This window comes from Cyanistes caeruleus, chromosome 7, assembly GCF_971803275.1.
Source record: "Cyanistes caeruleus chromosome 7, bCyaCae1.hap1.1, whole genome shotgun sequence".
Classification (NCBI taxonomy): domain Eukaryota; kingdom Metazoa; phylum Chordata; class Aves; order Passeriformes; family Paridae; genus Cyanistes; species Cyanistes caeruleus.
In genome coordinates this window covers 34,658,010-34,682,459 of record NC_141707.1, presented here as the reverse complement: position 1 = coordinate 34,682,459, position 24,450 = coordinate 34,658,010, and the positions used below count along the sequence as shown (strand labels likewise).

The 24,450-nt window shown below is 38.9% G+C and overlaps 1 protein-coding gene across 5 annotated transcripts in view; it reads left to right on the top strand.

The window, feature by feature from the left end:
• NCKAP5 (NCK associated protein 5) overlaps positions 1–24,450 on the top strand; it is a 453,280-nt gene that overhangs the window by 55,716 nt on the left and 373,114 nt on the right. The window contains exons 4-5 of one of the 5 annotated variants that reach the window (XM_086898605.1): positions 15,588–15,645; positions 16,322–16,402. The exons of 2 other annotated variants lie outside the window; for them this stretch is intronic. The gene's annotated coding sequence lies outside the window, so the exon portion shown is untranslated. Of the gene's footprint in view, positions 1–15,587; positions 15,646–16,321; positions 16,403–20,335; positions 20,516–24,450 lie in introns of those variants that run through there. 2 more of the 5 variants (XM_086898604.1, XM_086898608.1) reach the window with 2 other exon arrangements.

The window sequence follows — 24,450 nt, the reverse complement described above, 5'->3', positions numbered from 1 at the left end:
GTTCCATTTAACATAGTTTTCAAAAATATTGATGGCATCCTTTAGAATAAATTAAATAACCTCCCTTGTAGCACACAGAATGAACAGATGAAATTGTGTGGTCATAGTAAGGATGTTTAGTCAGTCTGTAGGGAGATACCTGTGTCTGGTTTTCAAACCAGAAGAGGGAAGTGCCTGCACAAGCACAGACATGTTGTTTTGTACTCTAAAACTACATAAAGTCTTCAATTTTGAAAGAAAATGATTTAATGACATTAGGCAAGCTTGAATTTGGAATAGCAGCAGAAGGTGAAGATTTTGTGTAGCCATCTAGTGCCAGCAATGCTTTTTTTGAGCAGATAATTCATACTGAACTTTCTGCTACGTTCATGCAGAAATATACTAATAGACATCTAAATGAACTTGAGGTCTATTAGCTCAAAGGACACAGAGATTCACACTTGCTGTGTGGTTAACACTATTGTTTCTTCTCTGTTACCTGGTCTAAGGCAACTGTAAAGATGGCAATGACATCATCCTTACAGAAATATGCATTAAAACAGCATAATACAATTTGAATGCCTAAGACTTCAACCCCAAATAGGTTATTCCCAACATTAAAACTGTCTCAAATCAGCACAGTGCAAATATCTTCTGGATTCCTGCCAGCTGTCTTGTTACATCTTGTTCTTTCTACTGTTCCATCTCCTTTCAGGGCATAACCTGAAGACTAGTAGCAACCTGAAATCCACCAGACACAAAAGAGTATTTGCAAGACAGAGAGATTTTCTTTCAATGATGAGATTTCAAATGATAGGTGTGGGAAATATCTTCTCCTCTTCCTTTCTCCTCTCTTTATTTATAACTGTTTCATTCCCATTTTGCCACTGGATTAGCAGGCTTTGTGCCAGTAGACTTATGTTTTCAATATATAAAATTGAAATACTGTGGTCACTGAATGAGTGAAAAAATGCCCTGCATGTGACATGTGAGCAACTCTCCATGTGCCTTCTCTGGCTGACCTTGCTGGTGAGACCTGTTAGCAAGGGAGCCATTGGGAAGGGCAAGAGACAAACAATTATAGGTTTATGTGCCTAATCTTACTGGCAGGCAATATCCTGGAGAGTTAATAAAATGTGAGATCACAAAACATCTGGAGAAATATCAGCTGACAAAACCTACTAGTTCTGATTCATAAGGAATAAATTTTATCTGACAAATCTGGAGATGGAGAAAAGCAGTAAAAATGAGACATTGGATTGGCACTTTGAAAAGACCTGGAGAGGAGTTGCAACATTGATGCTGTGTATAAAGATTTGAGAGTAAAGCTGTAGAAATGACTTTAATAGCTATGCTCAGATAGGATGACAGGCACTTGGTCTGGAGAGTTCTTTACGCACAGTCTTTAATTAACCTTTAATTAAATTAAAACTTTCATTCATCTTTAATACACAGCTGATCTGTGCTCAGTGAGCTGATCTGTGCTCTGATCACTTCACTTGATATATAATATTTCCAAGGGGGCAATATAACAAAATTAGCAAGTTAAGACAGAATGAAGACAATATGATCTTAATTCTATAGCTGAATGCAACTCTTCATGGATAGGGCTTTCTGTAATTACTTGATCTTCAGAACAGACCACTTTCCCCACCTGTGTCAGGTTCTTTAAGAGTGATCACTCCTTGTGTTCTCAACAATAACAAAATCTTCTCTGTGCATCTGTATCTCAGAAGAGGTATATCCTCATATAACCCACAAACTTCCAGCCAGAGGGAAAGTTATGTAGCTGAGGAGATTGTTCTGCTTGTATACAGTATCAGATAATAAATTAATGTCTGCAACTGGAAACAATTTAATATTAATGATCCATGTGTGTATGTTTGCAACAAGGCTGAAATTAACCCTAAGTTATTCATTAATTTGGATAAATAGCTGATACTGTGCTAGAGGGAATTAACTCTAACCACCTACCTACTATTTTATCTTCCTGGAAGAGGCTGTGGGAGATTTTCTTCAGTGTCCAGGAACCTACAACACATTTCAGCATCAATTCTGTCTGTTTATCATAGGCTATAATTTATTAAATGCTTTGATGCCTATTGAGATTTCAACTGCTGTGCTTGTAAATGAGTTGATGTGATCTGGTTCATCTTGTAGCGGTTTGTGGGGAATTACTATGCTGTGTGCAGAGTTCTAAGGTAGGAACTGCAGAAATGATCTTTTTAGTACTTACAGGAAGCAGTATCTCCTGTAGGTTTTCACAGCTGTGCTCCTAATGTTGAGTCCTTAGTTTTATACTTGTGACTTCTTTCTCCATCTAGCACATGATTTTGAGCATGCTGTAAGCCTGAAGTCAGTGCAGGTTGTTTAGAACAGAGCACAAATAGTGGCAAATGTGTATCTGCTTTCTAATTTCCTCATTGACAGACATTTGGGAGCCTGAGCTGACTCTCACCAGAAACTCTTTCCTCCCAACTATGGTGCTAAATCAAAAGAGAACTTGAGCATATATTTAGCCATAGGTAGGTGCCTCAGCCTTCTAGGTTTTCACAAATTCCAAGATTTGTTTTAAACATGTGTCTTTTAATTACAGTTGCTTTCCTCAAGCAACTTTATAAATCCTTATGTCTGAGCTTCAATTCCTCTTCCACTCCTGGAGGAGACTGGAGTTCATCTTATGCCTGCCAGAGTTATCCAGTGTTTGAGGGATGCCTCCCAGTGGAGGCATCTGAAAGCAGAGCATGATGCTATTTTTTTTTTCTAGCTATGAAAGATGAAGGCTTTTCTATAATGATGAAGTTTCTTCCATAAATTATAGTAAACTAGTAATTTTTTTTCTTTTTCTTTTTTTCTCTCAGAGTAAAAAACATCTGCTTATTTCAAATGGTTAGCATAGTTTTTGACACAGGGGAAAGCTTATAATGATGCTATGCAGAGATAAGAAGGCCATGTGGTATAAAAGTTCATCTATATTTGTCCTTAAGAAAGTCTACGTGCATCTGTGTTGGAGAAAACAATTTCCCATGTGTGCCTCAGATGGGTGGTGTTTGAGGATGAATGGATTTCCCCAAATGATTAAGAGCCAATGTTTGCAAAGTACTTCCTTATCTTCGGATGGGCAAGGATGGAAATTCAGAAGTACTGGCAGGAGTTGTTCTGAAAGCCTTACAGCTACTGTAGACAAACAGCATAAACTGGTCAGTGGGACTATCACTCAGGGAAGAGTGTACTTTGGGAAGATTTTTTCGGGTGTTATCATCCTTTAGCTCTTCTCCTGGCAAAACCATTCACAGCAGGCAAAACAGAGCTTGCATTTAAGAGCTGTTTATTAGCTGTCAGATCTGACCCTGTGCAGGCCAATGCCACAAAAGGCTCTTCCCGGTGACCCTGGCTGGACAGTGATTCAGTGAGACGTCATGTGTGCACCCAAACACAAGCCTTAATTGTGCTGACTCTGCAGTCTATGGCACAATACCATTTCAAAAGCCCTCATTCCTCCATTTTTGTTGGATTTATTCCTGGTTAAACTTCTGCTTCTCCTTTTATATCCTCATTATTTTTTATCATTTTTTTTCTTATGAGGACAATGGATGTCATTTTGTATTACCATTACAATTTCTCTCAAAAAGGCAGAAATGTCTTTCCCTCTTTATACTGCTGGAAACCAACATAGCTATACAGGCCCAGAGCCAAAATAATCATATGCTGATAAATAGAGAACAAAACTCCAATCTGGATTTTTTCCCCAAGTGGGAAAAGTTCCAGCAAACAAGGGTAGGCAAAGAACGTGTAAAGAATTCTAAACGGGAAGTTCTAGCAAACTGTTCAGTAGTGTGCTGTAATGTTAAATACATAAGATATTAACATAAATTTTCTTTGGAAGTCATATGCCAATGCCAATGATTTTTAATATGGATGTGGTAAGTTATGAATTTGTTAGAAATTGAAAACATTTTATAACTTTTAAACAAATACATAGTGAAATAAGTTTTCTCTCTGGTTTTGCGTGCAAGAATTATTTTTGAGAAATGGAAAAAGCAAGGTTTCTGCATAAGCAAGAGTAACATAAAAAGAGGCTGTAACAGCTGGAGTCCTTTGACTTTACAGATGAGGGTAAATCAGTGTAATTCAGCATCAATCAAAAGCTGTCTCCAAATTCAGGCTTAGGCTCAGTACCCACAGAACATATGTCAATACCCATAGAACATATGTCCACCTTACACATTCAGCACAGTGCAATTACTGATGGGCCAACTACAAACTTTATAACAACTTGGCTCCTAAATTACTAATATGTTGCACAATAACATCCACCTAAATGTCCAGGTACATTCCCATGAGATGTAGAATCTGTATGCACAGGGACACATTTGAGAGATACTAACACAGGGACCAGAACAGGGGGAGCTCATTATGGGGAAGTAATTCTTGAGGTGTATAATGTAGTTTTTCCATAGAGATAAAAATATGGAAACTGCTGAAACTACTGAATGGAGTCTCCATCTCTTGATGATCAAGGGTGAAGGAATGACTTTGTGGAAGATATATGCTAACTAAGCACACTTTGCTGACTGTATACAGAAGTGGGTGGGTGAAATTCTGGGGGTTTTCTTGTGTTGTTCTATTGTGGTGTGGGTTTGGGTTTTTCCCTTTTTTCATGCAGGTGTTAGATGGGATGATCTAATGGTCCCTTCTGGCCCTAAGGCAAAGTGCAGCCTCCACTTGACAATATTCATGGAGCTTTCTAAACCCTTTTTACCAGGCCTTTGGGGAAGGAGGTTTCTAATAGGGAAGAATTTTATAGAGCAGAAAAGCGTTTGCCAGCAGAAATATTTGCTGTTGGCAGTTGATTGTTTTGGGGAGGAGGAAAGTTTTGCCAGGATTTCCATTTGAAATAGCTTTTAAATCTTCATTAAAGGTGCCTGTGGCAATACTCAGGCATGTCTTTGTATATTTTTCCCTAGAAAAAATAAATAGATTTTATTTTCAAGACAGAGAAACAAGAGTTTGCATATTATATCATGGCAAAGGTAAATTCAGTCTTACAGCCGTGTGTCTCAGGGAAAAAAAAATTAGAGAATATCACTAACATCTGTCTCATGTCACCTTTCTCAGAAACAATGCTTTCCAGCTTTATAAATTCATCCATCTCTTGAGCAAACTGTCAGAGGTTTAGAGAAGCAGGGCTTTTTTGCTAGCTCTGGTTCGCCTAAGAGCACTGTGGGCTGCTCACTTTTGAAAAACAATGGCCACTTTTCAAAAGCAAGCCTAGAAACATTTATAAAAGTAGCACAATGTAATGATGTGCTTTGTAACCATGGGTAAGTGATCAAATAAACAACTTTCCAACAACCAAGGTGTCAGACGGGCCATTGTACAGGTTATGCACAGCAGGCAGCCTGCTCTTTGTCTGCAAAACAACTGGGAAAGGTTCAGATGGCTTGTGGGCAAGGACACTGATGAAATGCAAGCTTTTTGCACTGTTTATCCACCTAGAATTTAGAAATGATAAGAACTGATGGGAAAACGCTCTGCCTTCGACCCGCTCCCTTCAGGAGGACGCTTGGAGCGGAGGACGGTGCCAGGAGCCCATGCTGTGCCGCACAATCTGTCACAGAGCTGCATGAATAGTGTCCTTTTGTCAACCTTTTGTCCCCACCACAACAGAGGCAACTGGCTCTCCAGCCCATAGGTGCTGCCAGGTGGGCTGTCCTGTGAGGGGACAGATGTCATTAAGGAGTGATGTACAGCAGGCACTGTGGCTCGTGGGGCACGCAGTGGTCACAACATCCAAAGGCCATATGTAGCCATCTCATTAGTTCCTTGATTGCCTCCTGCACAGGCTGTTGGAAACATTTAAAAGTGCAAGTTCAAAAGGGAAAGTGATGTATCATGTTTGGGTTTTCTCCTTCAGTCATGCAAAGCAAACAGAGAACCTGCTGTGTTTGGAAGCCAGAATTTTTAGAGACTAAGGCATATCTTAATTGTTTCTCTGTTATGTGGCTTTGTTTTGCACTGAATTTCACTGCTGTCTCCCACAGTCAGAGAGTCCAAAGAGGTATTGAAGATATGCAAAGTCCTTTGTGCATTTTCAGCCTGAAACATTTATCTGCTTGGTTCTGTTTCAGTCCCAGCAGATATTTATCTTCTGTTAGGAATTTAAGGGAGACGTCTGCAGAATTCCTGGGATGTTCATCTTTGGATATGGCTGTGAAGAAAAACACATGATGTGGGTAATGGTTTACTCTGTTCTTTTCAGCTTTATTTCTCTGTTCTCAGTTTTAAATAACTATTATAGGCAGAGTCACATTCAGCACCTCAGTCTGGTGGGTTTGCTTACAGCCTACTTTGACAAAGTTGGGAAACCTTTCGCTATTGGTGCTTGGCAGCACATTGCACTGTCCTTACTCCCTATTTTCAGCACTGGGAAGTTCCCTTCTAGTCTCCTCTTTATACTATTTAACCATGATTTCACAGTTTCTCAGAAGAGCTTGTTTCTGCCTAAACTGGGCAGCCCTTGTACAGCAAACACCGTGTGCAGGAAGTTTTCTGGCAAAGATTTTTAATAGAGGCAATGACTTTGTTTTTAAAAGATATATTCAATTGCAATTGAAAACTTTGAAACCACTGTAGACCATTTAAACTTCAACTTTTAAACTTAACACAAAGAGATGATGTTATGTTTCTTACCTACAATGGAGTATCTTTAAATTGATGCAAAGGCATCTTGGATGTTTTGGCAAACAAAGGCATCAGTAAAGATCTTTCTAATCTTACCATATAATTTACAAACTCTCTAGTGAAATGCAAACTGGTATTTAAAAAGTGTGAGTAGATATTATTAGAGACAATAATTAGTAGGAATTGCATTCTGTAAGGGTTCTTCTGTTTTACTTTCATTGTCCTGCTCTCTCAGAATTTTTAATATGGGGTGTTAAAATTTGTCTGAAAGTTTGGTTTTGGATTCCCAACTTAATGTTAATTTAACTGCTAATGCCCAGTTCAGTTGTTCCATGAGCTTTGCTGTCTGCATAGTTCTGAGTTCAGACTCATGGTATTGCCTGCCTCACATCTAAAATCAATCAGCATAGCCCTTAATTATTCTATTTGTTCTCCACAGACAGTCTTTCCAGAAGAGATCATTAATCCCTTCACCCTCATTACAGTGCATTGTATTCCCTCTGTCTCCAAATGAGAATGCCTGTGTAGAGTGAACTTGGGATTGGTAAAGGAAAATGGCATGGTATTAGTGAAATATGGCAAATAGTTCTCTGCTTGAGGTATTAGTTAATCCTGTAGATGTTATAGTCTACATGACTCTAAATTGTGTTTGCAGGCTACACTGGACTGGCTTTGAAAACCATCACTGTGCTGGCAACTCCTAAAAGGTTTCTGTCTGACTGGCTGAATGCAGTGCAGTGCCCAGATCCCGAGGGCTGGTCCATCCCTGTGTCTCCCAAGAGGAGGTGGCTGAGCTTGGAGTCATAGCCCTCATGGGCATTCGATTTCTGGTAGGATATCCCAGGGCAGCACATTAAAATTGGCTTCAATCTTAGTCATTTCCTGGCTGCTCTTTCCCTTTACAGAAGACACTCTTTATGCCTGTGACATAAGAATAAATACTTTAATGTAAATATTTTCCAAGTAGAATTACTCATTATTAACACAGACAGTTCTGAAGGCAAATAAAAACATTATGTGTCAGCAAAAACATTACTATTAAGGAATTCAGACTTCAAACCACACTATGATTCATAGAGCACCTGACTATTCTTTTTTTTTCTTTTTACTTCTTTTTACTCTTCACTAAATATGAAAATATCTTCTGAGATATCAGATTTTTCAGAAGGCTTGTGCTGGTGTATGATAAGCTGGAAGAAGGAAGGAAGATGCCGTGGGTAACATGGGTCTGGAGAAATGACGTAGTTGTGGTGATGGGGAAATGAAGTAGTTAAATTATCTTTAAGTAAATTCTGAATTTCTCTCTAGTTTCCCCTCAGTTTTTCACACTGTAGTAAGAAACATTCTTGCAGGGACAATTAGGGTTTTGGTGCAGGTCTGAACTTTACTGCCAGAGGGACAGAGCAAGACTCCTATTTTGTTGCTGTTGCTCTAAACTGACTGCAAAGAGTATTTCTGATGTTTAATTTTTTATTTTTCTTCTTTAAGAATACTTTACATGGAATCACATCAGTTTACTAATAGATTTTTACACTGTTTGTAATAGTCTCTTGGAAGAAGAGAGGATGAAATGTATAATTAATTTCAAATAATTGAGCTTATAATATTTTAAGTAACTCAATTTTGGTGGGTTTAGCAGTTTTTCTTTCATTTTTCATCAAATAAGTCTGCTATGCTCCGTACCTTCCTTCCTCAGGTCTCTTAAATCACATCTGAACCTCTTTTATGAGGCCTAAGGGAAAGTCAAAGGTTATGTTCCTTACTTTCTTTTGTAAATATGTTACAGTCCATTTCATCTAGAATCTGGCTCTTTTCACAGCTGGTTGTTGAGTCAGTTGTAAAGGCTCTGCTGCGATTTAAATCACTTAATAATCCGTCTTTTTTTGATTTTTATTTTTTTTTCAAATATGAAGAACACTAGCATTAATGTAGTTGAAGATTTAAAAAAGTACACCCTGGAATTCTAAAAGTGTGTTATATTTCCTTTGTAGATCTGGTATGTGCAAAATGAAAAAAAATAGTCTTTATCCTAACCCATGTTTTAAAAAAAATGACTACATATTCAGTCTTAAGTAATACTCAGAGTAAATAATTCTTTCACTGCTTAGTTTATATAAAAATATACCAAGTTTTACCAGATTCTTTTCCAACTGAAATGAAGCAAGAGGACAGGAATGCATATTAAGATGAATGACACTTATTTCAGAGGAATGGATGACTGATGCACTTTTTATTGTCCAAAACTCATGTTCTAATCTCTGGGAAGTGATTCTATTCTCCATGCTCCCTCAGAACTAATCAGTAAATCAGCTATCAGAACTTATGTTGAGACACATAAATTTATCATCTTGATTTTGGTGCAAATTTTATATTTTGAAGAAGTCAGGAGTTTTGTTTTCTTCCGCTTTTTTAGCAAAAAATAATAATTTCCACAGATTTCACAGGCTCTGACAATATGAATACAAGATTTTTGTTAACAGAGCTGCATTACAACATGTTGCTTGAAATCAAGTGGGTGATGAAGTCAATGGAAACGACACCAGTCCACTTACTGGGAATATCCCTGGTGACACCCCTGCAAGTACCTGGGGCTGCTTTCCATCCACCAGATGTGCACTGCAACTCTTGCCCTTTTCTCAGTTTGCCACAATTACTCTGAGGCCTTTGACTTTTGGGCCAAGTTCACAGATTTAGGGAAACAACTGTATTTCCCAGGCACAAATATAAAATTTGGTACTTTTGTTGTTTGTAAAAAAAAAAAGATCTCAACTTTGCATGTTTTGCTGGCTTTATCTATGAAGCTCAAATCAGGATCCTACTTTATCTGTAGCTGAAGCTGACAGCTGGGAAAGCAGGATAAAAACCTTTGGGGTTTTGGCCCATCATTAACTGCTTTATAGTGAAAACTTTTAAGTGTCTGAGCTTAGAAATGTAATGTGCATCCTCCAACAGTACATGTTTGTTCTTGATTCTGTGATCTCTCATTTTCTTGCCAGAGGGCTAGGTGGATTTACTGTGCTATGGAAATATGACTAAACTTGTCCTGAAACTTAACAAATTGTACAGTCTTTGCTTATAACTATTAAACCACAGGTTAGCAGATCTATTTTTAAATCAGCAGCAACCCTGAGCCCGGAGACTCTTCTTTCTGCGCTAGACATGAATACAGGTGATGAAGCAGAAGGAACAGAACTCCTCATCATGCAACTCTGAGCAGCCTGTTCATCCATCAAAGCTCTAGTTTCCACTCAGGTCTCTGGTTTTTGCTACAGCAGTCTTCTAGTGCTCCAAGATCCTTTTGTATAAAAAAATTGCTTTTTCTCCTATCTTCTCTCCCAAATCAACTTTACTATTCTATGATTTGGTCAGTTTTTCTGGGTTTTTTCCCTATGAAAAGGCACAAGTACCACAGATGTGCACTATTTTGTTCTTGTACAGACAGAATAAATAGGAATTATGACAGATAGAATCCCTCCCACAGCACAGAATGGAAACAGCTCAGACAACCTGGAAATCCTCAATGTACTGCAAAGCTGTAGCATTGATTTTACAGTGATTTGTAGAGCTGGAGTCTTTCTGATCATTGACCGAATGAATGCATTCTCCTTTTCCATCCAGTGTGAGCCTCTTCTATATAAAAATGTTGCTGAATCTCTGTAAATTCCCATTCTGAACCTTCAGACTACTGCTTTGGTACTGCAGACAAAAAGTGTTGCTATCTTCTTGGATGAATGTGACTTCTTATTCCCCCACAGCAAGCCCAGTCAACCTCCATCTGGAGATTTTTAATTGGGAAGAAGGAGGTGGCAAATCTTTCCTTTTAATTGCAACATGACAGTAGAATAAAAATAGCATATCAAATACATTATATCTGCTAGGGTTGTTAAGGCTTATCATCTTCATTTTCAGCTGCCTTCTGAGTCATGAAGAGCAGAACCTGTACAATTTTTCTTTGGAAGAAAAGTAATAACCAGAACATGGTGATGATAGGGCAGGAAAGAAGCCATGTGATGCCATTGAGGCCCTGTGCAGCCCCGTGCCCAATTACTGTGGGGGCTGAGTCCAAAGAATAGGGGCAGAAGAGGAGAACAATGAAATGCTCCCCACGTGCTCTCGTGGTATAGACAAGTCAATCCATCATGAGTGCACAGCCTAGCATCTGGGAGATCCAGATGATACACACTGGAGTTTTCCTGTATCAGCAGTAGTGTCTCTATTGTTGCCTTTTAAAAGCGTTTTTCTAGCGAGGCCTAGGGCATGATTGAAATGCTTGTTATTGCAATTGCTGTGCCTCAATCAATCTTCATGTGTGATACAAGGCTGACCTGGGCTCGGGCTCTTTATCTGCCCCTTGTGCTTGCAGTTTTTAAGAATGCACTTACTGACCTAAGAGCTGAAATTTTCAATTATGTGAACCATACATATGTACCTCATGGTGAAGAGAACACCTTTTAATTTGGATTCTAATTGCTCAGAGCAGAAATATTTGTTTTAACTGACTGGTTCCCAGACAAACCTTCATATTGCTGTGTTTATGGCTGGGTTTTTCTAATGGACATTCCTGTGGATTATGTTGCAAGCCGTCCCATGGGTGTGTTGAGCATCCAAGCATCCTTGCAAACAGTTCCTGCAGATGTATAGCTATAATTCAGGTGAATCATCATTCCCCTTGTTAAAGTTTTACAGCAAAATATTTGGCTAAATACAAAGGGGAGACATCTATTTAGGGATCAGATTAAAAGCAACCTAGGTTTGTCATGCAAGGAAGAAAATTGCCTTAGACATGCAGTTTATTTAGATTCAATAATTCCACAGCTGGGCAGTATGTTTAAAATTTAATTACTGGTCTACTGTCAAATTCTCAGAGTCTGATTCACTGTCAGTGTGCTGGCAACACAAGACCCTCATACAGGGCTTCTGGAGTGGAAATCTGGTGTAAGCAATCGTTTACAGAACACTCTGCTGCAAGTGCAGAAGGGTTAACGTGACCTCAGCACACATGGTGCTGACCTGGGTAGCTGGAGGATGCATTGACTCAGAGCATCACTGCTGGGGCTCTGCAAACTCTGGCTATAAACAAACACCACATTTGTTCCTGCAGATGTCCAGCTGTCCTTTCTCAGTCCTGCACCATGAATATGCTTAAAAGTGCTTTGTCATCAGGAGATGCTTTAAGTAATCCATTCTATTATTTTGAACTTAGATAAAACCCATCTGTGGGCTGTGTGGTCAAGGAGGCACAGGCCAAAAGCTGCGCTGACACAAATCAGATTTGATCTGGTGAATGCTTATTGTTATCCTGGAAATAGAAACAGAAGAGCAGATTGAGCTGCCCACACTATAGCACTGAAGGGCCTCAGAAAATGGAAGAGTAATGTGAAGAAGGAAAAAGTACCTTAAACCTGAATTTCAGGTCAGATAAATTGAAATGCCAAACTTACTGCTTCTTACTGGCTGTTTTATTCTCATCTTTTTTTTCAGCAGTGATTTTGCCTTTTTCTTCCTGTTTGCTGGTTCATTGACCAAAATGTTCTTGTTCTGGTTGGAGTGTTTATATATGCTCATGTTCACTAATATGAGTAATTGTAAATAGCGTTATCCTACAGAGGTCTGTTTGTTCAGATTTCAACCACAATTATTTAGTGCGGGAGAACTGGCCATATCATTCTCTGCTCTGCTCAGAGAGCTTCAGTGGCTTTTGGAGGAAAAGTGGAGCAGTTGGAAGATCTTACAGAGCTCTGATCTGCCTTAATTTTGCGTCCTAAGAAAATTTGGATCTGTTTACTAGTCATGCTGCAACTTTTTTCCACTTTCTTTCCCATGTCCCTATAAACAAAGAAAATTCTAAAAATCACCAATGCTCAGAAAAATTTAATACAGCATGTGTCTAGAATAGATTTTTAAAATAATTGTGTTTCTCAAGTAATAATACAATGTACAGCTCCTGCAAGTGCTTCCAGCAGATTTCTTGTTTCTTTCTACCACAGTCATTTGAGGACAAAGTTATCCCATTCTGCAGAGCACGGAACTGAAAGAAGAGACAATGACAGTAATTCTGTGCTGACTGGCAGATGTTTGCTCTGTCATTTCTACCTCATGGCTGTGATTCCTGGCCCAGTTCTGCCTTTATAAGCTGGGTTTTCCTTCTGCATCATCCTGGAAACCAAACCAACTACCACATGGTGACTGCTGAGGACAAAAATCCTTTGCATGGAGATCCGGTCACTGGCACTTGTGCAATACCTGGTACACACATTCAGAGAATGTCAGCCAAGCCTAAGGCCACCTGTTACTCCACTTTTATATGATATTATATATTTTAGTTCATGTTTTAACACAGGTCAACTAGCTTTCAAATGGGGTTTTTCACCTTGTTTTAGGCCCTTCTTTAGCCCAAGGGAATAATTTTATAAACAGCCCTAAAGCAGATGTAAAATAATTAACTCTCAATATTAATGCAGCCCAGCCTTCTTGGTTATATTCTCTCGGCAAAACCCTTGGCCCATGGACAGTTTTACCTGGTGAGGGCTCTGAACAGGCAGACTGCCCTTCCCTTGCCCACCTGCAGTGGAGGGGGTGGACAGCAGAGACATCGAGTTCATCCCAGCTGACTATGGGGGCCTCTGTGGTAGGACACCTTCTGTTTGCTGCTGGCCTGTGCTAGTATAGAAAATACTGAAGGGTGGCACTTTCCTTAGCACACTTTACCTTTAGCTGTCTTGGAAGATACAGAGGAGGATGTTACTTCTTCTGGAAGCTTCCTGTGTAAGGTTTCAGAGTACTTTTATTACCAAACATCCTTAAGAGATGGAGGCACAAATTAGAGTAGAAGTAGGCAGAAGGAGTTCTAGAGAACCCTGAACCAGTGCTTCAGGTTCAAGAGGGACTGAAGTTCAGTGTGTGGCCTCATGTAGAGTCCTGATTTCATCACGTGCTGTTGGTTTGTTTATTTTCTTTCTCTTTTTTCTTTTCAGTCCCACCCTATGCATCACACAGGGCACCAAGGCCAGCCTTCATCTCAGAGATCTCACACCAGACATAGAGTTTATAGAGGGCTCATTAATGTGGTGGCTTCTTGGATGCACTGTTTTCTATACCTACAGGTATAGAAATATATAGATATAGTGGTGAGTACTGCCACAAAGAAAACCAGTTATGTAACTTGCCCAAAGACACACTTTGAAGTGGCTGGTTCCACACAGGTGGATTTTTGTGGTGCACCACTGGAAACAGTTCAGTTTGGCATGAGCAGAATCACCTATACAATCTTTTAGCAGTAAGGTACAAAAAACAAGTTTTCTTTACTAAGCAGAATAGACCCTGCCTGCTTTGTTTCAAGGGATTAGAAATTAGTTCAGATTGAAATGGGAAGAGGTAGAAACAACACTAATTCCCAACTGTCACTGCATGTCTCGTTTGCTGTGCTGGGAATCTTCAGTTGTGTAATCGTGAAGACAATTTTAGACTCTCTTGTACTTGAGAATACAGTAAGTTATGTTTTACCTGTCTGTCTCTGGAGAAAAAAAGCTTTAATTAAATCTTACTTTAATTACGTCCCATCTATACAGTACCTAAAAGCATCATGAGAACATGTCATTTACTATATCCCTGCCTTCTGGGAAGGTTTAGGTACTGAATCCTCTAGTACTGTATAAAGTTCCAATTGCTGTTATTAAATGAATAATTGAAACAAGTTTATTAATTTATTCATGGCTATAATAATTGCTAAGCAGTGGTGAAAACCTGAGTGATTAAAGTATTATTTGGAACTTTCTTCCATCAGAGGAAAATATTAGAATTCTGTGTTTGTATAGAAATTCTCCAGCACTGGTGGTCCAGGATTGATGATCTGCTGGTATGGCTGGTGTCCTGGATCAGAACTTTATTTCACAAAAATTAGTATTTTACCAGTGTCACTGGTAACACTATACATTACCATTCTGTGCTGTTCCAGTACATAGCTTAATTAAAAAACACCTGCTCTTTTCAGGTTGTCTTAATTAAGTTAATGAGAATGTCATAGCTTCTGATATTTACAGGAAATAATGTCCTTGAATGAACTTTCAGGCATTATTTTGTTACATGCTGGGAATGCTTATGAGGAAGAGATTATTAAAAATGTACATTAAAATCCACTGAGTTTTGTAGAGGTCCTTGATTTCTTGTGCCAAGTATCCATTAGTCTTCCTCAGCCTAACTGTTAACTTAATAGAAACTTAAGCTGATAAAAGTAATAAGAATGAGCAGCCATGGGCTTCCCTGTGTCTTTTCCAGCTTTTGTAAATAATTTAATTCCCAATGAAAGTTCCTAGAATAGCAGTAGGTGTTTTAAATATTTTAAATATTTACAATGGGGTGCTATATGTATCACAAGACGAGAGTGATAAATTGATACCTTTTAAAAATATATAGTTTTGCTATGGTTCTTTTATATTACTTTTCAAGTTGTCACAGCTTGACATGTGAGTCTATTTGGTTAAATGGTAAACCAGCTTGCAGCAACCGAAAATAACATTTGTCTTTGTGCATCAAACTAAATATTGTTCACTTCAAGATGACACATCTCCAGGACAGCAGACTGACTCCCCTGGAGGTGAATGTGCATCCATGCAGGATGCATAATTTGGATTGTTTTTGCTCCACCTCTGTTTACTTTTGCCCTCTAGTCAGATATGTTGTCCAGACCTGTTTGCAGTCAGTTGCATTATTCACAGCCTTTGGTGTCTTCTGCCTTGAAAACTTGAACTCCGAGGCCATGCCTGTGCAAAGGAATGGTCTGGAGTTTTTTGTATCAACCAGGTTTGGTCTTATTCTCCTCTTCATGAACAGATCACTGCCTTCTCTGACTGCTGTGATTTGCAAAGCATATGATTCCATCAATTCTGAATCCAAACTCACATTTAAAATATCTTTTCCCTTTTCAGGTGAAATGAAGCAACAAGAAAGTCATAGTATTTTGTGGGGAAAATTTGAGAAGTTACGGTAAGGAGCCCAGGGACACGAATACCACGATAAGCTTCCAAATTTATCTTCAGGCTGAATAATATAACTTTATACCCAGCCAATTTTGCTGATAGTAAGGATTTAACCTTGGACACAAACTAATTGTTATTTTTTGAAAATTTTTTTCCATATTTAGCACTGAGGCCTACTTAAAAGAATGTAATGGTGCTGGAAATACTTTATCGCAGGAGTGTGTGCAGCAGATAACAGAGCAACAATGCATGCAGCTTATCTTCAGGGAACTGATCTATCAAAGGGTGTCTGTCCTCGCAGCTCCTGGTATTCCCTAACATGCCCTGTGTTCCAGTTCCAGTATCAGAGATTTTGTTCCTTCAAAGGAGTCACAGACAGATGACATTTGAAGCATTTCTCAGAGTGCTGCTTACTGCAAGGGGGGGTTGGTTTCTAACATCCCCAAACCCCTTGCAGCTGATCTCAAGAAGGTGAGGTGTTAATGCACAGGGAAAGGGAACGTCTTCCTCACCCATTCTACTACTGCACAACATCAAGGTCTTGTGATCAGGTTACCGCCATCCAAAAAGGATAAGATATATTTTGTATAAATTCTTTTGTTTACCAGGCCTCAACTTTGCTATTCAGAAGCATAAGACACATTCATACCTGGTCATGTCTTTATTAAGCCCTATTTCCACAGGGGAATTGTCAGTATGGATAAGCAGTGCAGCAGGAGTGCTTCAATGGAGTAAAATCTTGCCTGGGACCAGGCAGCCATACCGTGAGTTTTAGAGATTTTTTACATTCTTCATGAAGATACACCTTAATGTGTATGTCGGGCTGAATTCAGGGATGCAATTCCCTGAAGAAAGAGACCAAGGATGCAGAACCAGATTTCAAAAGAAGGTCAGAGAAATAAATGTATTTTAATAAATATACATTCCTTCCCATACACCACAGCATGGAGGGAGCTGTGCGTGTGCTGTGACATCTTTTGGGTGATACTTAGGAAAGTATTACAGGTCAGTGGAGCTTAACTCTACTGTTATCTTACACTTGTCTGTGGAGATTTGGAAATCTTGAAATGTACAGAAGGCAGATGGAGAGGCAGAAAATGATGTAAAATGTACAGAGATAATTCCACTTTGTGAGTGCAAAGGCTGCAATTTATTTTCTGCTTTCCTTCTGCCTGCCTATTTCAGTTAAGACCAGGGTGAGCCTGATCATCCAATTACTTGCTTTCAGAGTGTTTCACATGGGCAGCCTCTGGATTAAAGAAACATAATTAAATGTCCAGTGTTCTCACCTAGTTTTCCAAAGGTTACAATAAGCTTCATTTTAATACTTCCTCTTCCAGGTTTCTGCCATGAAGGCTAGGTGACATACTATTCCTAGAGTCCTCTTCAGAGACATCATTTTTGTAATTTCTCATATGTTTCACTAGGACACTGCTGGGCTCCTCTTTTAATAGATCCTACAGGCTTGTGTTCTCATCCCCCTCACTTCTTTCATTTTCAACCAGGTATCAGTTACACTAATAGCCTTATTTATCTCCTGGAGGTTGTTCTGTTAGACTGGAATCTGTTTCACTGATGCACAGAATTTGCATAAGAGCACACCAGCTTTTCATTCACTATGGGGTGTCTCCGTTGCCACAATTAATTTTTGCTTGTGTGTATGAATGTAATGTGGTTTTTTTCCTCTTGTCCAGCCGAATTCCCAGAGCAGTAAGGGAGGGAGGGCAGCAGAGACTTTCCATTAGGCATGGTGGAAATATTCTTTACTGCTTGATACATCTGCATTTGAAGGATTGATTATCTTTCCTTTGAAAGCACCCATATTTCTCTCTCTGTCTTCTATTTTTAATAGTTTCTGAAATTTCAAAGAAATGTTTTTCCTTTTCCCTGTGCTTAGGGCTATTAACTGTCTTAATAGTAAACGTTTCTTATGCTTAAGTTTTGTCAATCCAAGGTTTTTCTTGCAGAACTGCTACCAGAAAATTAGTTTAGTGTACAGCTCTTGTGAGGCTTATTGTTGTTGTGACTCGAATCTCAGATAAGGCATGAAAATAAATCAGTCTCCCTCTTTAGAAAATCACACCACTACTGTTTCTTTGGAAACATTTGCCAATGTCTCACATTTAAATAATAGTGAAGATAGATATTGAAGCTAAATAATGGCCAATTGTCTTCAGTGTTCTGTAAGAGTCAAGGACACATCAGGGTTTCATGGCTGTCACCACACAGTCCCTGACAAGGCGGGGGATTCCCAGAGTGACAGCATGAATACTGTGCTGACCTTTTTCTTCCCAAGTTTGCTGCTTGCCCCTCAGCACAGGCAGGAGGATGGGAACTGGCTGTTATGCCTGTTGTCATTTGCCTTCCTCTCTAGAACTCCTCATCACCCATCATACCATTCTTATTGATACTCTGGATATTTTCACTTAGTCCTTCTATCAGGAAGTTTCTATGATTTTTTAAAAAACCCATATAAAGTCATGTAGCAAAGCTGTGAAGTTTTCAGTGATGCATGAGTAAGGATTCAAATATGATGTATTTTGTTTGCTTGTAATGATATAGGATTTTCTTTTCATTTCAAGCTGAGGTCACAGATAGTTCTGCAATTCTTCTTTTCTTCTTCTGTCTGTGTCACCTTTTGAACTCAGTTGGAGTTTTGTCATCTGTTTTGGTAGGCTACAGATGAGACAAAGGTATCCAGCTCTCTAATCTTCCTTTTCTGCTTGGATGAGGGTGAAAGAACTCTGGATTTAAGCCCCACTTCTGTTTCCTTTGGCTTTCTGAGATCTAAGATTCTCCCTTGTGTTTTTCAGCTGTTAACCTGAGTCAGCTCTGATCTGGGTTGTGGCCACAAGTGTCTCTACATGGGACAATTATAAATTGAGGAAGGCATGGAGGAGCTGGGTCCTGTCACAGGTTGGTCATAGGTATTGTGCCTTCAAAAGGAGGAAAGCAAGAATATTTCTGTATATCATGAATATATTTGAGGATGAAATACATTAAATGAGCATGGTACACTGGGTTACTGTAATAATGCAGAGTCTGGAAAGCTGTTTGGCCCTCTCTCAGTGAAGTATCATTAGGTGGTTGAAACATAAGTTATTTGGCTTCTCATGTTTTATCATCTGTTTTGGCAATTTCTGCATGTTTTCAGGACTTTTTAAAAGTATTTTGTCCAGTAAGTTCTCTTAAGAACTCAGTACACTGAAGGTTTTCACTTCTTGGGAATATAAGCCAGTTAACTATGTAAATTTCCAGAGCTGGATGGAGTCAAATTATTAAAATATGCAGCTCTTCTATGGTATAATGGTCTCTCTCTGTGGCATTAATCCTTCTCCTTTTCATACAATGCACTTGAAATGCTGCTTTTCTCTGTAGGCAGCAAGTATTGTCATAACTTCACTTCAAGAACTATTCACCTTTTCAGTGCAGAAAACAGTTCTCATTGTACTTCAGCTAGAGAATAATCCCTTTTCTTTTGCTCCTTCATCCTCCACGGCACGCTGATGATAAGTGAACTCTCAAGCAGTTACAATTTCACAGGAGCTTTCATGGATTGCAGAGCTCTGGGTTTTTCAGATACCATGCGTTCAATCAGCACCACTTGGAATGTCTCTCTGTTTTTAAATCTGACCTGTTAATGTCACTACATTTATCCTAAATGCTGCATTTTACAGTGGGAATTCTTGTGGTTCTCCCCTTAATGTCTTCTCATTCTTTTTTTCTGAGCAGCTGTTGGTAGCTCTCCCTACTGCTGTCAACTCTTAAACCTCTGCATTACAAACTGCAGGCTAGGGTGAACGTACTACATTAAATCAAGGGCTGCAAAGTTGGCTTGCAATACACATTAGGAGCCCAAAAATAAAGAGAAATGGAAAACTGAGCCATTCCTAATGTAATGTCCTAAACTTAGTTTATACTTTGATCCATGAATAACTAGTGTATTAGAAGCTTTTAAAATAATATTATACACAAAAATCCATCTGGTGACATTCTTGCTGTGCTGCAAGTATAGAAACAATAATACCAGTGTTAGAGGCACAGTGCTGCTACATCAGATAGAGAAACAGCACCAGAAAGGCCCCTCTGGAAAGACAGGGATGTTTGAAAACTGATGCTGAGTGCTGTAAACCTGAGACCACTCCCTAAATGCATCAGTTGCTAATCCATTCTAGTCCCAGTATAAGCAAAAACATAGCAGAGAATTATTAATTACATCACCACACCTATATAATAGAGCTCACTGTAGTTATGTAGGAGTTGAGGGTATTCAAGCAGTTTCTTTTGATGAAGTAATCGGGTTGCTTCTGGGGTCTGTTTCAGCTGCTAGGGGCGTGCTTCAAATGTAAATGACTGCCAAATGGATTCCTTCTAAATTCCAGCCAATTAAAATACATTTAAAGTGCAGCTGGTGGAGAGCAAAAGGTTTATAATTGCATAAGAAATGTTTGAGCATGAAACAAATCCCTAAAGTTTAGTGAACAGTTATTATTAAATACTGCGTCTCTGGAGAAGTAGAGCAAGCAAACAAAAGAGCCTTCCGAAACTGCAGTCAGAGGCAAAGATGACACTTTTACCACCACCTTAAAAGAGACAAAGCCGGGAGTGTGTTTGTTAGGGTGTCAGTTTTCCACCCTTGGCTCTTTAAACCATGCAAGTTTGGCAGCTTGCCCTGTGTGGTGCTGCATACAAATATTGACAGAACAGTGTGGTATTTGTTAAACCCCTTCTTGGGAAGCAAGTGATTGAAACTCTGAAGGAAGATCTGAGAACCTCAGACATTATATTTTTTCTCAGTAGCACTATAATATTTACAGAATGAAACAGAAAATAGTGAATGGGGTGTAATGAATGACCTTCCTTTTCTGCTTTGCCTTGTAAGTAAGGACAGATTTTTTTGTTTAATGCTTTAAATGTTATTATAAAGGAGGTTTACAGCTAGTAGCACTGAAAGATGCCATTAACACTTTTGATTTAACCTCATGTTTTGGGGAAAAGCTTGGCTGATAGAACAGACCATGTAAATAGGTGAAAGACTTTGCCCAGGAAGTTGCTGTGTGCAGCCGCTGTGGATAATGTGTCCTATAGATACAGAAACCTTACAGAATTTTAAATCCACATCTGTATTTGAATGTTGGTGCTTTCCAGACATTTTATGCTCATGTCTGCATCTGCCTAGAAGTGAGATTTCCAATTTTTCTGCCTCTGCTATGCCTTAGTAAAATTTAATCTTAACCTGTTCAGTAGATCATTGTACTGATTTTAGAAATGGAAACAAAATTTTTATAGGTAGTTCAGAAAGTTTTTTTTCTGTGCAATATTTTATTGGAGGGTACTGTCTTTAGCCTTTTGGCACAAAATAAATCATTGAAATCAGGTGAATCGAAAGTGTTCTCTATGTTATCTCAGGTTTTTCTTAATTGAATCAGGAAATAACAAATGAAATAGGAAAAAAACGTTTTCCAAAACTAACAAGCATTGGTTTCTACCTGTGTTATATCTTACCATACAAAATTAATATGAAATTGAAATTCCTGATTGCTTCCTCTTCCAGCATATCCTAGTCAGTCAGTCCATTTTGACTTCACTTTTGTTAACTGTGAGTAAAGACTCCCACAAAGTTTCTAGCTACAGATCACATTGCAGCAGTAGGGGTTCAGTTAAATGTGCCTTGTTAATTGTTAATGTGAAAGCAGCACAGAGCATGTGCCGAAAACAGGCTCATAAGAAATAAGCTTATTGGCAAAATAAATACCAATTCAATTATAAAATCAAGTTTTAAAGACATTTGTTATGAAACATAAAGGCCAGTACACATACACTTTGGAAATAACTGTAATGTAGTCAAACCCAAAATATTTGAGAGAATCAACACGAAAAATCTCTGAGATGACGGGTTCATTTTCTTTCTTAAATACCCTTATTGACTGACAGTCATTACAGAGGGCAACCTATTGAATAGAGTGAAACTACTTTGTTTGGGTAAGTCCAGCTGATCCTCAGTCACTGTTGTAAAATTAAGGTCAAAGTTAATAGCCATAGATATGATGGAAATAAACAAGTCTGTGTTTATATGAAATAATGCTATACATAAAATAAATATTAGCAGCACCTGGCCTGTAGCAGCATTAAAGGTTTGGTTCAAGCCCCACGGCAGTAAGGGTACAGAAGGGTGCAAACAACAGTCAATTGATTGTAAGACATATTTTTTAATTTGTTTTGATATCTATGGACAAACAGTGCAACATGATTATTTAATTATTTATTATTACAAAGAAATCAAACCCCTTTTTCAAGTTGCAAAATGAGGAAGCTGATGACGAAATGTAGACTCACTGAAGAACCAGCTCACAGTTTTCTTTTTCTAATGGAATCTCAGGGCTAACAAAATTTGTTTCAAAGTAAGCCTCTGTCTTAAACAGGCTTGACTCAGTATAAATCAAAAGATGAATTTAGGTCCTCTTTCTTAATAACATTTTTCATGTAATTTACTTTTCTTTTATGCATATGTGCAATGATGGATGTATCCCCTATGCCCAGTGGTTCATATAATATATCAGTTACCTTAAAGAGGAGAGAGGTGCTTAGAAAGTAAAAAACAAACAGGTGCAAAGGATGCATTAGCCCTCTGTATTTCCTTCTTGATTGCACTGAACCTGCAGTGGGCTGGGGTTTGGATGTTTGCAAATTAGAGCCTCCTTTGCTGCACAATTAATCAGGGATTGAGTGTGTCTTTGGGGAGCTCACTGGCCTGCAGGCACTGCTGCCTGGGCTCTGAAGCTTGGGAGAGCTTAGATGGACCCGTGTGAGAAACCTTCCAAACTGCCCTGCACTTTGGTACAGGTGTGGATGAAACGCTTTGGGAACACTTAAAAATTTTTAGGTGTCCCCAAGGCTAAATATCCTTTGGAAAGCTGGCTTTCTGGATTATTTCCTTGGATATTAGCCCTTAAATTCTGCCAAAACACAGGCAGGTTTCTATTGGACTTTTCCCCAGAATGACTTGCTGAAAAGTTGTACAACTTCGGTGTGTCTCCATAGGGAAAATTACATAAGTCCAGCTGAAGGGTAGACATAATTTATAATGGCAAGCAGATGAGAACTTGCCTGGAGTTTTCCCCTGGGTGGTATTACTCAGTGATTCTGCTACAGTAAAAGCCACTACTACTTCATGTCTTTGGCAGGTCAAACTCTGAAATTTTTGGGTATCTGAATATATACCCTCCTTTATCAAAAGCCTCACATGGAGTCTGCACTGGTTATACTGCCCATAGGACTGGGGAATGGCTGTTCTGGTTTCCTGAACAGTGAAGTGTCCTTTGGTTTCTAATTTAAAATATCTATTAATTTTAGGTAGGATTTACTATTCCTTCACTTAAGATTTTTCTGGTGCACTAGAGAATTCTGGAGGACAGAGGCTGGTCCTATATTTAAGGAAAGGGTTACAGCAGTGGAGAGATATCAAGCTAATTAGTGGATAAAGATGAAAGTTTGACCCAAGCTGAAGCCTAGCCAGTAGCAAAATCCCTTCCACCTGGGCAGAAAGGGGATTTTTTCTAAGTGCATGTTATTCTCCAATAGCTGTGAGAACGGAGCTTCTGCTTTCTACATTTTGCTGCATCTTAATCCTTGATAATGCCTCATGTATGGTACAGCACAAAGGAAGGTATTGGCCTAAGGGAGGTGTTCTCCTGTCAGCCCTGGTAACTTTGAGGCTTGAGGTTTCTGTGACAGGAGCTGCACCACCTTCATTTCTCTACCACTGCTCTGTCCTCCACCATTGTCACTGGAGCTGGTCCTGAGCTCCACAGTTCTGCTGGCACAGGGACAGAAATAAGCTGTTTGCAATAAGAGACTGTGTGAGTCTCCTCTTGCTTGGTGTACTTTTAGTGCATCTTCCACCGTTCTTTCCTAAGCTCATTATCACTCCAGCACTCTTGTTCTGTCCTCATGTGTGAGGCAGTAGTGAAATGGGGTTTGAATGACAGCATTTTGCCTCTCAGTGGACAATGGTCTAATGGTCTTTATAGGGATTTGCCAAACCCAGAACAACTTGGAACAAAATATCTTTAAAAAAGCAAAATAGATAGTAGTTGTTTTCCAGATTAAAAACAAAAATCCCTGATGCTGATAACAAATATAAGTTATGATTTACACTGAAGTGGTGTATGAAAGTTTGCTCATAATCTTGTGACCTGTGAACTGAAATTAAGTGCAACTACTGCACTGTCTTTATAGACATATCATTCTTCTCTTACTGATAATTTACATGAAAAGTACAACTGAGAAACATTTTATGTCCCTTGCTGGTGGTATCATAATGCCACATCATAGATTGCTCCTGCCCTCTGGGAATATTTACAAAATAAAACCTGCTGGGAAGCAGTTCTGGGATTTGGGGTTTGCAGAATTTTTGAAAAATAATATCTCTACTTTTTGGTGTTATTCATTCATTTGGTTAATATTTTCCATGCATCACATGTAGGAAAGTTGGGGGACAAGTTGTTGTGAGGACAGATTATTATTACCAAACATAGAAGTTGTGTAATAAATGAATGAAGAGAAGAAATACTAAAGTAATATAAATAGTTACACCCTTTCACATGGCCAGTGGAAAGCCTAAATGAACGAGTAACATATACCAGATGTGTGTATTGTGCTGAGTATAATTTTGCTAGGAATGATTTCCAGTACAAAACAGTAGAAGGTAAGCAGGAAGAATCTGGGTGTATTGCAGGAGATTTCTTGCTGGCAGGGCTCTGTGAGCACCTGTAAGTATTTGTGGAGCCACAATTTGGTCAATGTCCTTACT